Below are 16,873 nucleotides of genomic sequence, written 5' to 3'. Positions count from 1 at the left end.
GAGGTTTAACTTGTTCCCTAACTTTCTTCTGTCTTTGTGTTCATGTTTTCACGGAACAAGTTACATGCATGGAGACCATGGTGAATTTCAGGATTTACTGATTTCAAAGCATCCTCCTTAAGGAGTAGGCCAGGGAAACACTGAATTCTGAGAGGGCTTGAAATCATGTCCTGAGTGTTTCCTCTGCTCAGAATGGCATCGTGGAGCCCAGTTTGTCATTTCTCTGTGCATGTAAGTGAATGGATCTCAGCTTTTCTTTGATGTGTACAGTGGATGAGGGTTGTTGGAGGAAACCTGGCTGCATGAGGAAGTGGGTTTTCTTTTTGCCAGGTGGCCGTTGAAATGTGTTTCCTCTGTGCCCAGTTGAAAGGCTGGGCATGTAGATTTTCATGCTCTTGTCGTGTTTTAGCTCTGAAAATGCTTACACAGCTAATCTGGCTTTTATGTTTATTTCCACTTGGAGCTCAGCGGGAGGCTCTTTGGAGATATTCAGACAGAAATGACTTAATTGGATTTCAGCCCAGACACAGCATATGAATGGCTTTATGGATGGCATTAATTGGGCCGTTGCCATGGGAAGTCATCTATACATTTTTGAGCTTGAAAGTTTAGAAGTCCTCTTTGATTCATTCAGTCTCTCTCACTGGCTTCTTGCTAGTTTATTTGATCAATGACATACTCAAGAAAAATAAATTTATAGCAATAAAATGAAGACATATGGTTCGTTAGCAGAACCATCATTCGGTTTTGGCACGGGTGCACTGATTTGTGATGAAGACTTCATGTTGACACCCAAGAGCTGGATCAGGCTGTGTGTTAGGAATTCAGGGTCTCTTGGTTTGAAATTTGGGAGAAGAGGATTCTAAGCCCTGGAGCACTGAATGGTGCCATTGTTGTTCAGTCGCTAAGTCATGTCTGACTCTGCAGCCCCATGCACTGCAGCATGCCAGGCTTCGCTGTCCTTCACTATCTCCCAGAGTTATGTCTCTCAAATTCATGTCTATTGAGTCAGTGATGCCATCCAGCAGTCTCATCCTCTGCTGCCCCCTTCTCATTTTGTCTTCAATATTTCCCAGAATCAGAGTCTTTTCCAGTGAGTTGGCTCTTGGCTCTTCGCATCAGGTGATCAAAATATTGGAGCTTCAGCGTCAGTCCTTCCAATGAATATTCAGGGTTGATTTCCTTTAGGTTTGACAGGTTTGATTTCCTTGCAGTCCAAGGGACTCGCAAGAGTCTTCTCCAGCACCACAGTTTGAAAGCATCAATTTTTTGGTGCTTAGTCTTCTTTAAGGTCCGACTTTCACATCTGTACATGACTACTGGAAAAACTGTAGCTTTGACTGTACAGACCTTTGAGGGCAAAGTCACGTCTCTGCTTTTTAATACACTGCCAAGGTTTGTCACAGCTTTCTTTCCAAGGAGCAAGTGTCTTCATGGCTGCAGAGATTTTGGAGCCCAAGAAGGTAGTCTGTCACTGTTTCCACTTTATCTCCATCTATTTGCCCTGAAGTAGTGGGACTGGATGCCATGATCTTAGGTTTTTGCACCATTGTGGCAGATTCTATAGAAATCACTGAGGAAGTGTAAGTTTATTGGATGATGAATGTCTGATAAGAGTCATTCTATCGAGAGCCTGCCATGTGGCTGAACCATATGGACGGCAGCATGTGGAGGTCCCTTGCTGGAGGCACTTGTGTTGCCTTTGAAGGGGGGCGGTTTGGTTATAAAAGAGCAATCGCTGCAGGAATGAAGGACGTTCCTGTAGAATGTTCCAGAAGAGGGGACCTTTGGGTTCATTCCTCCTGGACGATGAGTTGGTTTTGGCTGGACAGTAGTTTTAGGAAGCTGCAGGTGTGAATCTCTTCCTGAATGGTGGAAGAAATAGACATAAAGGCACAAAAGTAGGAAATGTGGGTGAGTCATGTTGACCATTTTTCAGAATATTCAAAAGCAGCTAAATATACTTTAAAAACACAATGATATTAAAATTCATATTCAATTGGCATGATCATGAGTTTGTTCTCTGAAAGTATTTTTTTTAACCATTAGCCACATACAGTTAGAAATGTCGTTTAGATCACCTGTGTGTGTAAGTTATCTCAGATGAGAATTCAGTGTCTATATCTTCTTTCTTTCCTGTCTTCCCTTCCTTCTGTCTTTTTCAACAAAAGAGGTTTTATTCAATAGTGTGTTTTCATGTTTAAGGTTTATCTTGGTCAGCATGCTTTCCATTTGTGGTGTAATTACCTGGACAACAATGAAATCCTGTGGACACTTCGTAAAGAATGCAGGTGACCCTTCGCAAAATATTTTGTGTAATTGGACTATCCAGTTATGGCATTGAGATGTGTATATATACGCAGGTATGTGTATATAGGGTTGTATACACACACCTACATGTATGCTGATTCTGAAAACTGTGATTTGGGTCAGTGGAAATAGGTTCAGAGAAACACCTATGATGCCTTTTGGAGGATGGGGACTGTTGTATTAAGAGGCTAGCATCAAATATATACACAGAATCTTACAAAGCATTAGAACAGGTGTTACTAATGTTATTCCTATCTGCTAGAATTCTGAGGCAGCGACCGTCAAATTTAAATCCATATTAAGATTTGCCTTATGATTTCCTTGTCATGGTATTTTAGATAAATGTATTAATACATTTTGGTTCCACATCATCAATTTTGGGTAATTCTCACATCCACTCCCGTGTGCTGAGCTCACAGCTACAGATTAGGGGCATTGAGACCTTGTCACAACTGAGGACGTGGAGGAACAGGACCAAGGTGGGAGGGGCGTGTGGGGGCTGAGCAGGTCTGGGGCCCACGGCTCCTGCCATGTCTTTTGGTCATGGCGTGTGTGGTCGACCCACTGCCGGCAGTTTTGTTCTCTTCTCAGTTCTAGAAGACTTGAAGGCAGATGTCTGCATTATTTCAGAACACAGAACCCTCAGAGCTCGGCATCTGACCAGTGACCCTGCTCCCCACACCTCCCCAGCCACATTTCCTTGAGGCTGTTCAGAGTTAGAAACTCATGCTCTTTCTGCCCCATTTTCATTAATCAACTTGTGATCCTCACACAGATGCAGTCCACTGATAACCAGTGTTATCATTTAAATTGATTCCAGCCCATGGCAGAAAAATCTGGTGGTTTCCTTTTCAGGACAGTTTTATCTTGAGTAAAAGTCCAAATTTGGTGGGACTTTCTGAAATGTGGACCCCACATCTGGCTGTCAGCACTGTGCACAGGGTAGTAAGAAGCAAGTGGGGTCCTGTCTCTGGAAGCATTAGCGTTGTTTTTTTCTTTTTAGTAAAAGAAAAAAATGTAATTGCCTTTAGCTTGACCTGCAGATGAGGGGTCTGGGCAGTTCACTGCGTGTGTCTTGCATGTTTATTTCATACTCATGTACTATGAGGTTTGGTCATGATACTCATCTGGCATAATCCAAGAGTCTTGAGCTTATATGCAGTGTTCAACAGTCAAACAGTGTAACTCAATAATTTTTTTCTGCATTGACATCTAAGAGAAATAGTGCCTTTGTTTTTATTTATGTATATACTTTATTAATTTTAACAATGTTGTGTTAATTTCTGCTGTATAGCAAAGTGACTCAGTTATACACATATATATGTTATTTTTTATATTCATTTCCTTTATGGCTTATCATAGGGTTTTTTAAAACTTTTTACTTTATATTGGAGTAGAGCTGATTAACAATGTTGTGATAGTTTCAGGTGAACAGTGAAGGGACTCAGCCATACATACACATGTATCTATTCTCCCCCAAAGTCCCCTCCCATCCAGGCTACCACATAACACCGAGCAGAGTTTCCTGTACTACACAGTAGGTCCTTGTTAGTTATCCATTTTAAATACAGCAGTGTGTTCATGTCCATCCCAAACTCCCTACCTATCCCTTCCCTTCATCCCTCCCTCCAGCAACCATAAGTTCATTCTCTAAGTCTGAATCACAGGATGTTGAATATAATTCCCTGTGTTATACAGTAGGACCTTGTTGTTTATCCATCCTATAGATAATAGCTTATATCTGCTAACCCCAACCTCCCCATCCCACCCCTTGGTAACCACAAGTTTGTTCTCGGATTAAGGTGGCATGTGTGGTCATGGACTTGCGTCTTAGAAATTATGACACTGTCCTTCCCTGATTTGAGAGGCAGAAGCCGGGCTCCTATTGTGGCAGACACTCCAGACTGATGGCAGTGATACACGACCTTTGCCCAGGTCTGGAGGTTCTGGCCCTTTAGTGGTGATCCATGTGGGGAGAAAGAGTCCAGTGGGGCTCTGCAGTCAGGCGGGCCTGGGTTTGAATCCTAGCTCTGGGCCTGAGGGTCTGGTGGTTTGAGGTGTGTCTCCTGGGCTGCCGTGAAGGTGGATGAGGCTTTGGTGAAGGTGGAGCCATCAACACAGTGTCCCTGGGACCTGTCCAGCCGCTTCTCTGCTTCTGTGGGTTGGGAGGTGGAGTGCTGGTCTTCATGGGGAGCCTTTAGAGGATTCACATCATCTGAGCAGTAGGCAGGACTGCATGTCCATCCTGCCCAAAGAGGGGGGGCTCCAGTCTTCGGCCTCAATGGAAGGTCATGAGCCTCCATTAATCCTGAAGACTCTACAGCAGGGAAGCCTGTCAATGATGGACACCAGCCCTGAATGGCCACATCCACTGAGGTTCAGAGGAAACCACTCAGGTGGCCCAGAAAAGCAGCCAGGGCAGGCTCCGTGGGGCACCTGGAGTTCAGGCGGGGCCGGGACAGATGGTTTGGGTGTCTGGAGGCCAGGCCCGTGGGGACAAGCAGGGCTGCTGGTTAGCAACCACCTGACCCGAGCACCCTCGCTGGTGTCCTGGCTGAATGCCCCCCGAGACCGGGAAGAACCCCAGGTCGGGCCCAGGTTTTCAGAACATAGTGGAGAAAAAGAAAACCTCAGTATTGCAGAGAATTCAGATAGTCCTCTGGTTTTGCCGTGGTAGAATGATCGGGGTCCAGATCATTGTGGAGAAAGGGGTGCATTTAGTATTTGTGTTAATTTCCTTTACTCTGTCCTCATCGCTTTAATTCCTGTGGGGAGATGCAAGTGGTGCTTGTGGGGAAATGCCTTTAAGGACAAGCATACACTGTCCCCTCCTGCCTGAGTAGGCTGTGAAATGTCCCCCAGTGACCACCTTGGCCCCAGTGACCTTAAACCTGGCAGTGTTGCCAGTCAGAGGTGGTTTTCTACAAAGTGTATGCTTTCCTGGTGGATTCTATCACATGTTGTACTGAAGACCTGATCTGAAGTGCTCGTCCTTAACAGAGGCTTTAAATAGTCCACGTTAAACGTGGCAGTGGGTGGACTTCATGGAAACCCAGCAAGGGAGCAGCTTGGTCTTTGTGTTCACTTCTGAGGAAGGTGTGTGGTTCGTGCACTGACGCTTGGTCAGTGAGATGCTTTTCTTGAAGAAAACACCACCCCTCCATCTCACACAGTCGGATCTCAGGTGACCAGGCCATCTTTGTTGTTGTTCAGCTGCGTCTGACTCTTTGTGACCCCATGGACTGCAGCATTGCAGGCTCCTTCTGTCTCCCGGAGTTGGCTCAGATTCATGTCCACTGAGTCAGTGATGCCATCCAACCATCTCATCCTCTGCTACCCCCTTCTCCTCCTGCCCTCAATCTTTCCCAGGGAGGCTCTGGTTGGAACCTTGTCATTGGCTCAGATCCTGGGCATCCACCTGGATGGCCACAGCGAGTGTCAGAGGACAAGACTTCCAGACCCAGGCCGTGGCACTGGTGAGCTGGGAAGGCAGATAAATTTTCTGGCACTAGGCTTGCTGCTGGTGTGGTAGGTTCAGCTTTGGAGGCTTGCATTCCTCACTCCAAGACTGCTAAGGAGAATCTCTGCCTCTATGAGAACATTAAGTCCCGCGGCAAAGTGAATATTAGTATCTATCCCAGGAGGTTATTGGGAAGATTAAATCACACACACATATACACACACCATGAGAGCACCATACACACAGGGGGCAACTCAGACAGCCCCCCAGACGCCCAAGGGCCTTGGCTTGAGCTCTGACTCTAGGCACATTCACTTTTCAATGAAAATTTTAAAGCTACAACTTATGTCCAGAAGAACCCCTGAAAATACTACTAATACAGAAGCGGTGTTTGCAGACACAGCAGTGTTTAGCCAGTGGGTTTCTTCAGTAAGTGGCATGTGTCAGGCCCACAGTGAGAAATAGGAATCCTTGGTCAGGACTGGAGTCCAGATAGCAAAGCGTCTGTTTTCTGTCTTGTTTCTGAAAACACACGGCAGAGAGAAGGCCTCCATCCTGGTGCGCATCTAAGATCTCGTCCAGGTCTCGTATCCCTGGTGTGTCTGCCCAGCACCTTTCCCTTGTGTTAAATCATACATTCAAACAAAACAAAACAAAAATCATTCAAGCCCTTAAAATAATACCAGAGAATGCATAAATGGAATTCATTTTTTAATCGACATTTGTGAACTTGCCTTAAAGCCTTCCCTGAATTATTCTTTTCTATTTGACTAAAATAGAACTCGACTCTTCTGTGGGGTGTTTAATAATGTTGTGAGTCATCATCATGATTTGATGAATTAATAGACCTTGTACAAGTGAATGGTCAGGACAGATCCCTTCAGGCTTTGAAGCATAATTAAAGATGCCAGTGAACCCTCTTGGAGTCCACAGTGCCTCAGGGTCCCCTCAAAGGACAAATCAGGACTGAAAATAGGTACCCAGGTGTCAGGGGCCATAAGGCCAAGTCCCACAGCTGGGAGGGAGGGGGTTGCGGGACCCTCTGTCGGCTCCTCCTCTGTAATTTCAGGATGCTGTCTTCAGATTCCTGTAGCGATATTTTCTTTTTAAAAATTTTTATTGGAGTCTAGCTGATGTACAATGTTGTGTTAGTTTCCATTGTATGGCAAAGTGACTCAGTCATACACATGACATATACATACAGTATAGCCTCTCTTTTTCAGATTCTTTTCCCGTATATGTCATTAGAGTATTGAGTAGAGTTCCTTGTGCTATACAGTAGGTCCTTGTTAGCTATCTATTTTATATATAGTAGTGAGAGAGAGAGAGTGTGTGTGTGTGTGTGTTCATCCCGATAAGGACGAAGCTGTGGGTCTGGCAGGGCCTTTCTCAGTGAATGGTCCGCGCAGGAGATGAAATCTCTACATGATATCCATTCTCTGCAATTCTTCTCCCTAATTAGGCTCCCAGACAGGCTTTTTGAATTTCCACTTGGCAGCTGCTCTTTTGTTTTCAGCAGGCTTGGAGGGTGTGGGCAGCGATATTGTGGGGAGGGGGCTGGAAGAGATCTGGGAGCTTGGGTCCCTTGGTTATCCCCAAGGGGGTCCCCACCTACCCTCTGCCTCCACGTTGACCCAGGGTCTGGAAAGTAGAGCAGGGCAAAGGAGTTTTTGTTTGGGTCGAGGTCAGTAAATATAAAGCACATTTTTTCCTGGGGTCTATTAAAAATATTTGGAGAAGGAAATGGCAACCCACTCCATTATTCTTGCCTGAGGAATCCCATGGACAGAGATGCCTAACAGGCTACAGTCCATGGGGTCAGAAGGAGTTGGACACAACTGAGTGACTAAACAACAAGTAAAATACTGATTTCAGGTAAACAAATAATCAGTTATTTCTCAAGCAGTAACTTAAAATCCAACAAGCAAGCTGCCCTGATAAATGGTCTCTTCTGTCTCTTTTCAGATTTCCTACGTTCCTTTTCTTCGAGCAACTTCCTGGATCGTCACTCTCTGCTGAGATTTGAATTGGATAGGAGAATTTGGAGAACTCCAGCAGCTTGGTGACTTCAGGTGCAGTCAGCTGAGGAACTCAGCCTTTGAGGAGCTCTGCGTTGTGTGTCACCTCTCGTAACTGGGTGCCGAAGGTGAGTGTGGCTTTCCGCCTGAGACAGGCAGGAGGAGTGACTGCTTTCGCCTTAGATGCCCACGTTGCACTGGGCGTACGCTTTACGTTAGTAAAACGGCAATAAATGTAGCTCTGATTTGTTTAGCCTTATAAAATGTAAGTTGCCAAGGGATGTGGTTCAGAATTTAGACTCACTGTTCCTGCTTTGGTACATGGTGGCAGCAGGTAAGCTAGGAGGCAGGACCGTGGGTGCCTCCAACCTGTGAGATGCCCGGCGCCTGAGCTCCTGGCTGGACAGGTAGCTTGTGTCTGTAGGAGATGGGCCTTCTCTGTGTCGCGTGGGATGGGTGTCCGGAATACGTAGGAGCTGTCTTCAGGGTGAGCTCCATCTTGTGAGGCTTCATCCTAGCTTGGATGCTGGGAAGATAAGGTTGCATCAAAACATCAAATGGTTAAGGATTCCGAGGGAGGGTTTATGTGTTCCTATGAGAAATCTTCTCGTGTTAAAATTGTACTTGTGCCACAGCATATGGCTTGAGATTCAAGGCTCCTGGAATAACAGGTACTGGACAAAAGAATATCTCTACAATAGGCATTTCTCAGCCCTAACATGATTTTGGACCATTTAATTTAGATGATACAAGATGCTGGCTGGCAGTCAGTTCCTCTGGGGTCCTGGCTCTGACTGGGCAATAAAGTGCTTTATGAGAAGGTCCAATTCACCTTCAGAGTGTTGTCTCCTAAGTGGAGGTTTGTTGTTCACTCACTCAGTCGTGTCCAACTGTTTGCAACCCCGTGGATTGCAGCACACCAGGCTTCCCTGTCTTTCACCATCTCCCGGAATTTGCTTAAACTCATGTCCATTGAGTTGGTGATACCATCCAACCATCTCATCCTTTGTCACCCTCTTCTTTTGCCTTCCATCTTTCCCAGCATCAGAGTCTTTTCCAGTGAGTTGGCTTTTCTCATCAGGTGGCCAAAATATTGGAGTTTAAGCTTCAGCATCAGTCCTTCCAGTGAATATTCAGAATTGATTTTCTTTAGGCTTAAGTGGGCTTCCCTGGTGGCTTAGATGGTAAAGAATCTGCCTGCAATGCAGGAGACCTGGGTTCAATCCCTGGATTGGGAAGATCCCCTGGAGGAGGGCATGGCAACCCATTCCAGTTGAACATAACTGAAGTGACTAAGCACAGCACAGGATTGACTACTTTGATCTCCTCACAGCCCAAGGGGCTCTCTAGAGCCTTCTCTAGCACCACAATTTGAAAGCATCAGTTCTGCAGTGCTTAGCCTTCTCTGTGGTCCAATGCTCACATCCATACATGACTACTGGGAAAACCATAGCTTCGACAGTACAGACCTTTGTCAGCAAACTGATGTCTCTGCTTTTTAACACACTGTCTAGGTTTGTGGAGGAATAACACCCAATTTATGAGCTTTCCTTTCAAGGCTTATTTTGCTTCTATTATTCACAAATTCCTTTATACTATTCTTTAAAAAAAATTTTTTTTGTTTTACATTAGAGAATATAATTGCTTTGCAATGTTGTGTTTCAGGTGTACAGCAAAGTGATTCAGTCTTATATAAATACACACATACATTTTTTTCAAATTCTTTTCCTTTTTAGGTTATTACAGAATATTGAGTAAAGTTCCCTGTGCTATACAGTAGGTCCTTGTTAATTATCTATTTTTATATTAAGTAGTCTATACATGTCAGCCCCAAACTCCTAATTTATCTCTCCCCCGACCTTTCCTCTTTGGTAATCATAAATCTGGCTTTAAACTATTCTTGAACCCGTGACTTCAGACTACAAAATCTCTTGGTTTGAGTGTTGTAGATTTCTTACTTTTAATATAAATTAGAATTTTCTTTCATTTGGTCTAAAACTGCTACTAAACTTTTTGTAAATCAGGTTTTTCTTCTCAACCCCCTTTTTGTTTTTGAACCACCTGGATTTCAGTTACGTTCCCCTTTGATGTGTGGCCAGGAGAAGGTCATGGAGTCAATACGTCGTGTCTTAGAGTAAGATGGTGAATTCTGCTTTACTGTTTCCTTAGAGCAAGCGACCCTCTTCCCACCTGTTTGGGGAAGAGGCGGGGCATCCATTGTGATTTCCAGGTCAGGTCCTGATTTGGAATTGAGAACCTGGAGCTCATCTCAGCAGCTGATCCAAGCCCTCCTCCTCTCTGTGTCCCCGTAAGTGACCCCGAGACTGCCTTCTCCCCACAGGACGTTGCCGGCTCTCTCTGGCTTTACGTCCTCCTGGGCAGTGAACAGCCCCTCCCAGGTTTCTCTTCCAGACCTTGTGTGAGTGGACGGCATTGGGTGTTTCATGTCCAATCCTGGGAGGTTTCCTTTTCATAAAAAAATCTTAGCGATGACCACTCAATTTTTTAAATAGTTGTTGAAGGGAAACCTATTAAAACTTGCTCATTTGTAAGTATAGTCATATATCAATTGGTTTGTTAGATTTCATGCTAATCTAAGCTAGAAATTAGTGTAAATCCTTGAATCTGGTCAACAGAATTCATTAGTGATTCATCAGTAATGGAGTCTTGACATGAATTCTTTAGAAGCTCGGTCATGGGTGACATTAGCAGACTCTAAGTGACTGTCAGGGTCCTCTTCCAGAAGGTCATAAGTCAGGGGGAAATCACAGGCTTAATTGAGGAAGTGTTGATGTGTTCTTCGTAAGTGCCCAGCGAGAGTCTGTTATCAGCACGCAAACAAGAGGTGATGCCCGGTGGACAGTTATATGCAGATTATCATGCAAAGATACTTACAAAAATATTTGTATGCATGTAATTTTAAATAGACTTTTAAGTTTATGACAGACACAGCAAAACCATGATTTTCTTATTAAGAATTGCTTTTGTGGTTTTGAAAACTGTCCAGTGGGAAAATCAGTAGATCTGTCCTTTCACGTAATAAATATTGACTGTGAGCACAGCTGGATTCTAGGCTACTCTTCCTGCTGTGACTGTTTCAGTAGCTACAAAAATAGATGGAATACAGTTGTTCCAGACTCTTTTTCTCGTGGCCTTGTGGGATGGGGTGTGACCCTGACAGCTCTGGTTTCCGCTATGTCAGGTTCTTAGAGCAAGTCTCGAGTGCCCGAGGCAGGGAAACTGAGTGAATTTTAAAGAAGGGGACTTGGAGCAGGGGCATCATGGGTCTTAAGGCACAGGGCTGCTGCTGCTGCTGATTAGTTGCTAAGTCATGTTGGACTCTGCAACCCCATGGACTGTAGCCTGCCAAGCTCCTCTGTCCATGGGCTTCTCCAGGCAAGAATATTGGAGTGGGCTGCCATTTCCTACTTCTGGATCTTCTGATTCAAGGATCAAGCCCAGTTGCATGGCAGGCAAATTCTTTACCCTTGAGCCACCTGAGAAGCCCATGGTAATCAGTCTGCACATCATTTAAGCAGTAACAGGTGGGGACTGGCATATGCTATTGGGTCAGTGGTCTTTGATGTGCCCACAGGAAAGGTGACGGTTTGGTCAGCCTGTCACTTGCCTTGTCCTGGAGAGAAAGAAAACAGTGCCAACCTGGTTAGGTGCTAAGTGAGGAGTCAGCCTCGGAAACATTTCCACGTTACTGGGCACCCCAAGTTGGTGTCATCTCAGCTAGCCGTCCCTGGGGCTGGACCGAGGGGAGCAGTCTTGAGGGATGTCAGCTGCATCTCTGGGTGCCCCCCGAGCCCCCTGTATCCAGGGCCTGTAGTCCCTGCGCTGCATTCTTTTCTCCCCTGACCATCCCTCCCATGTTGAAATTAAGGAGCCAGGTCCTGAGAACTCCCCGGCCTTGACTTTGCCTGATTTGAGGGGAGTGGAGATCATGGGAGGAGCGTGGAGACAAGCCCCTTCCATTTCCATTGGAGTAAACTTAACAATGTAGTCTGCCCTTAATTATTCCCTGGATAACTCAGCATTGACAGTGACTCACTATTGTTGGAGGCTGGCTGGTATTTCCTGGAGATGGAGGATGTGAATAGTTCATATGTTGTGCTGAAGATTGTTTGAAAATCTACTTGAGGACTTTTTCAGGAGAGCAGTCTAATAGGTGGAAGGACGTGGGTGTTATACAGGAAGACAGTGCGTAGATGACAAGACATATGGGCACAGAAAGATAATCCAGACTGGATTTCATGCTGTGGCAGTTGCTGATGTGAATACCCAAGGTGTAAATGTTAGCATAGGCATCATTGTACTGACCTTTTCTGTTATCTTTTTAGTCTTTATTTCATTTATTTTTTCTCTGATTACTATCCTTCCTTCTACTAACTATGGGCTTCACTTGGTCTTCTTTTTCTGGTTCCTTGAGGTGTAAAGTTTTCTTTATTTGGATCTCAGTTTTTTTTTAACGTGGGTTTTTATCACTCTGAACTTCACTGCTAGAACTATTTTTAATGCATCCCATTAGTTTTGGTCTATTGTGTTTCCATTTTAATTTGTCTCAAGATAGTTGTTTTTATTGAAATAGACTTGATTTACAATGTTATATTAGTTTCACATGTACAACATAGTGATCAGTGTTTTTTATGCATTGTGAAAGTGAAAGCGAAAGTTGCTCAGTTGGTCCAACTCTTTGCAACCCCCATGGACTATAAAGTCCATGGAATTCTCCAGGCCGGAATATTGGAGTGGGTAGCCATTCCCTTCTCCAGGGGAATCTTCCCAACCCAGGAATCGAACCCAGGTCTCCCACATTGCAGGCAGATTCTTTACCAGCTGAGCCACAAGGGAAGCCCAAGAATGCTGGAGTGGGTAGCCTATCCCTTCTTCAGGGGATCTTCCTGACCCACGAATCAAACCAGGATCCCCTACATTGCAGGTGGATTCTTTACCAACTGAGCTATCAGGGGAGCCCTTTATACATTGTACTCCATTTAAAATCATTACAAAATAATGGCTATATTTTCTTGTGCTTTAGAATACATCCTTGTTGCTTATTCATGGTAGTTTGTGTCTCTTAATGTCTCATATATTTTTTTATTTCTTCTTTGACCCATTGGTTGTTCAGTAACATGCTATTTAACTTTCATGTATTTATGAATTTTCCAATTTTCTTCTTATAACTGATTATTGTGATGGGAAGAGATGTAATTTCATTCTTAATTTTATTAATACTTGTTTCTGGCCTAATATATGATACTGTATATCCTGGAGAATGTTCCATGTGTGCTTTATAAAAATATGTGTTCTGCCTGCCCCTATTGGATGAAATGCTTTGTCAATGTCCAGTCCATCTGGTCTAGTGTGTAGTTTAAGTACAAATTTTCTTATTGATTTTCTGCCTGGATGATCTATCCATTGTTGAAAGTGGTATATTGAAGTGCCCTACTATTACTGTATTGTTGTCTATTTCTCCCTTTAGGTCTGCTAATATTTGCTTGAAATATTTGTTGTTGTTCAGTCACTAAGTCATGTCCAATTCTTTGTGACCCCATGGACTGTAGCACTCCAAGCTTCTCTGTCCTTCACTATCTCCTGGAATCTGCTCAAATTCATGTTCATTGAGTCCGTGATGCCATCGAACCATCTCATTCTCCGTTGCCTCCTTCTCCTGTTGCCCTCAATCTTTCCCAGCGTCAGAGTCTTTTGCAATGAGTTGACTCTTGGAATCAGGGGCTGAAGTATTGGAGCTTCAGCTTCAGCATCAGTCCTTTCAATGAATATTCAAGGTTGATTTCCTTTAGGACTGACTGGTTTGATCTTGCAGTCCAAGGGACTCTCAAGAATCTTCTCTAGCATGACAATTTGAAAGCATCAGGGGTTACTCAGTGTCTAGGGTTGGCTGTAGCCTTTGATGTTCTAGTAGATGTAGTGGCTAGAGCTGCAATAATTGGTTTAAATAATTGCCCAGTAAGTACTGAATGTTGCTTAACAAAAAATTTTATTGTGTTGATTCTACCACAGTTAACCTACTTGTGAATCAGTGGAGGCAGATGTAAAGTACCAGGTACTTATCAGGGGCTTGACTCAGGCTTGGCCCCTCCAGGACACTGCTGCTGCTGCTGCTGCTGCTGCTAAGTCACTTCAGTCTGACTGTGCGACCTCATAGACGGCAGCCCACCAGGCTTCCCCGTCCCTGGGATTCCCCAGGCAAGAACACTGGAGTGGGTTGCCATTTCCTCCTCCAATGCATGAAAGTGAAAAGTGAAAGTGAAGTCGCTCAGTCGTGTCCGACTCCTAGCAACCCCATGGACTGCAGCCCACCAGGTTCCTCCGTCCATGGGATTTTCCAGGCAAGAGTACTGGAGTGGGGTGCCATTGCCTTCTCCATCCAGGACACTATCTGTGGCTGAAATACAGGTCCTTATTACCCCCTATTGCATAGGCAGAGACACTGAGCGAAGATGGTTTCCAGGGTCTCAGAGTGGAACTCACACAGCAGCGTTCTGCCCTGCCCATGGTCCACTGCTTCCAAGCTGGTATTCCTTCTGCTTCCTGTCTCTGACATCCCACAGAAGTGACATGGCGGAGACTGGTATTGGAGTGCTTTCCTTAAACCAGGGACCCCTCACCACTCTGAGAGATGAAACAACTTGGCCACAACCCAGTGCTTGTAGGACAAAGTGGGCTGTGCACCCACATCTTTCTGACCCAAAGCCTTTCATTCTTGCTCGACAGTGAATTTTATTTATTTTCCCTCGCAAAATCTCCAGCAACAAAGGTTGGTTTGGAAACCAGTCCCTTTGGAATCTCAAGGAATGCATGAAGGAAGCCTTTGGAAGGAGTTGAGGGTGGGAGCCGAGACCTGAATCCCCCAGAGGCTTCGTTCCTCCCGAGACCCCAGGGCCAGCTCAGTGGTCTTTGGACCTGCACTTGTGTCCGTCTCAGGTGTCACTGTGTGTTTGTGGCTCCCAGTTTACCATCTGACCTCTGAGAGAAGTCATTTGTGGAGGCAGAGGGACCTCTTACCCTTCCTATGTGCGTGATCATCCCATGTGTCCCCTGCGTTTTCCATAGTACCTGTGTCAAGAGCAAAGCCACAGAAAATCAAGATTGATCGTTTCTTTGTGCAGCCATGAAATCATCCTTTTCTGCTGGTTGAGGTGATGATCAAAGCTTAGGCAAGCATTTCCCTTTTCTGTCACAGCCAACATGCCCCATCAGTGTGACTTGCTTGAAGGCTGGACACAGATTGTTGCTGTTCAGTTTCTAAATCATATCTGACTCTTTGCAGCTCCATGGACTGCATCTCGCCAGGCTTCTCTGTCTTCCACCGTCTCCCGGAGTTTGCTCAAACTCACATCCGTTGAGTCAGTGATGCCACCCAACCACCTCATCCTCTGCTGCCCCCTTTTCCTCTTGCCCTCCATCTTTCTCACCATCAGGGTTGTTTCCAGTGAGTCAGCTCTTCACATCAAAGGTGGCCAAATTAAAAACACAAAAAGCAAACCCTTGCCCCTGCCACCCCCATTCTTTTCCTTAGGAAAGATTATAGAAATGAATTCATAGCTTTACAGTCATGTCTTCACTACTCTCTGAATTGTACCTTATAGCTTGCAAATGAATTTTCTTATAAATTCTAAGATCAGGTGATGTGGCTATCTCCCCCCCATTTTATAAAAGGTGGAAAAGAGCCTGAAGAGTTCACTTTATTTGCCAGGATGGCCCAGCAGATGGTGATGCCTGACTCAGGGCTGCATGGGGGCTATGGGGGCGCTGACCACATAGACGCTGTCTTGGTCTCAGCGTCCCTGGACCGCGTGTGTACAATTCTAAGAAACAGGCCACTCCAGCCACTTGGAGCTTTAAATAGAGCGCTGCTGCACTTGAGGTTCCAAAATTAGGAGAGGTGAAGAGTTTTTCTTGGCATCCTTCCTCCAGAAAAGCAAAAACATATTTGTCCTGTGTCTGTGTGTGTTGCCGGGTAGGGGTGTCAGCTTTTCAAAAGCAAACTAGACCTCAAATGGGTAAATTTTTTGGAGGTAATGGATGTATTTATTACCTTGTTTTGGGGATCAAGGGTATATGCATATGTCCAAACTCATCCATCTATACACATTTAATACGTGTCACTTCTAAGCGTACGTCAGTAAAGCTAAGAAATGCTGAACTCATCCATGGCCAGATGAGAATTCATGTATGTACCCACTGCAGTGTGTGCCAGTCTGGAGTTGTTTTTTTCTCCCCCTACACTTTTTCTGAAGTGTAGAAAACTGCAATGAGCAGCCCTAGTGGTCCAGGAACACAGTTGGAGGGTCACTGGTGGTTCCAGGGGTCCTACCTTCTCCTGTTGCTGGCCTGTCTCAGTGCAGAGAGTGGAAAAGCACCTTGAGTTTTAGGTTTCTGCTGATCAGAATCAACTTTGCTTTTGGCTATTATGGAAACTATTTGATTTCAAGATGTTGAGATGGTTATAAAATCATATTGAGTGATATGGTATGAATCGAATGAGTAACTGGTATGAAAGGTATGAATAAAGGGTATGAATAACTGAAACCATGAAAGATCAGTTTAAGGGGAGCAGTTTTTGGTGCTGTGTTAATGAGCAAGACAGTAGCAGAAGCAGTTTTGAATGCAGGCCAGTAGCCCTCAGTGCTTGCTGAGGGGGGTGACCGTGTCTACCTGCTGGTCCCCAACTGGGGGCCAACCCTGCATCTCACTGTGAAATAACATCTGCCTTCTGAGCCTCTCGGAGTCGACTTTGACTGACAGTCACATTGACATGTGAATTGACGGAGTTGGTGGAGGCTCTCTGGCCTGCCCTGGCTCTCCCACCTGTATGCAGACCTCCCCAGGCACAAGTGGGCAGGCCATGGTCAGGGGCAGCCCAGGGCAGCCCCCAGCTCACTGGGGGAAGTGGGATGCTTCATCCACAGGGGGCGTTTCTGTAGAAATGCTGCTTCCTTTCTGGCACCCCCACCCCTGCACCCTGCCATCCAGGACTTGGGGAATGAGTGGGAAATGCAGGGAATCTGAGGACCGCCCCCCTCCCGCCCCAAGTCAGCCTTGCTTTGGTTGG

General features: G+C 45.3%; 1 protein-coding gene across 2 annotated transcripts in view; it reads left to right on the top strand.

Moving 5' to 3' along the window:
* Positions 1 to 16,873, top strand: part of NCK2 (NCK adaptor protein 2) — a 115,374-nt gene that overhangs the window by 58,141 nt on the left and 40,360 nt on the right. For both annotated transcript variants that reach the window (XM_025261123.3, XM_006055976.4), the window contains exon 2: positions 7,736 to 7,916. The gene's annotated coding sequence lies outside the window, so the exon portion shown is untranslated. The remainder of the gene's footprint in view (positions 1 to 7,735; positions 7,917 to 16,873) is intronic.

This window comes from Bubalus bubalis, chromosome 12, assembly GCF_019923935.1.
Source record: "Bubalus bubalis isolate 160015118507 breed Murrah chromosome 12, NDDB_SH_1, whole genome shotgun sequence".
Taxonomy (NCBI): domain Eukaryota; kingdom Metazoa; phylum Chordata; class Mammalia; order Artiodactyla; family Bovidae; genus Bubalus; species Bubalus bubalis.
This window is presented reverse-complemented; position numbering and strand designations above follow the sequence as displayed.